Source organism: Theobroma umbraticum, unplaced genomic scaffold (assembly GCF_002168275.2).
Source record: "Theobroma umbraticum cultivar Fairchild unplaced genomic scaffold, ASM216827v3 scaffold_20.0, whole genome shotgun sequence".
NCBI classification, from domain to species: domain Eukaryota; kingdom Viridiplantae; phylum Streptophyta; class Magnoliopsida; order Malvales; family Malvaceae; genus Theobroma; species Theobroma umbraticum.
In genome coordinates this window covers 222,786-223,665 of record NW_018397266.1, presented here as the reverse complement: position 1 = coordinate 223,665, position 880 = coordinate 222,786, and positions in this window count along the sequence as shown.

Below are 880 nucleotides of genomic sequence, written 5' to 3'. Positions count from 1 at the left end.
AACTAAAATGAAAAAGGGAGGGAAATAAAACAAGAGATGTTAAAGTCGTGCCAGAGAACAAAAAATGGTCCATAAGGCTACAAATTCTCTAGCTACACCTTAAAGCTAGGAGTATTTTTGAGCCTAAAGGTAGCTTTAAGGTAAAATTGCATCATGTTTTAAACATCCAAGTTGTAAGATTTACTGGCATGATTTACATAAATTGCATTTGGAGAATATATGTACTTGCTATCTCTATTTTATTTAACATTATGAACAATCCAATTTCTCATTGCATTGAAGTTAATTCTCAAACTAGCAACATATTATACAGAGTGGTTATTTAATATATTAATTATATACACAAAGATAATTATGAAGCTACCTTACGAAAGCCTGCAGGAGCAAGTTGAAAAACTCTCATTTGCTATTCTGAAGGAAGAGATGAAAATATAGGAACTGTTGACATTTTTTTACTATCTTCAAGTAATTATCATAAATTGTCCTAGATTTGCTTTTCAACAGATTTGATCTCTTCTTGCCCAGTCAAAAACACTAGAATGTCACATGGGGCCTCCTTTAAATGAATCTAATAAAGTAAAGAAAGGCACAGATTAGGACCCTTAGGATTATATTTAACCAAAATATTTTAATGCTCCCAAAATGAGCATTTTTCAAGCAAAAACAAGGAGACAGACTCTAATAAATATATAAAAATGTATATGGAAATACTTTCAACATCTACCATACCAAAGAACAAAAATTACAATAAACAAAATAATTTATCAATTCAAAAACACAATACACAGAATAAGATAGAATAAATGTGGACACATGCATGGCCAATTAAAAGTTTCTTTCTTTGATAAGTACAAAAGAATTTGGGTAAATATAAATCAAC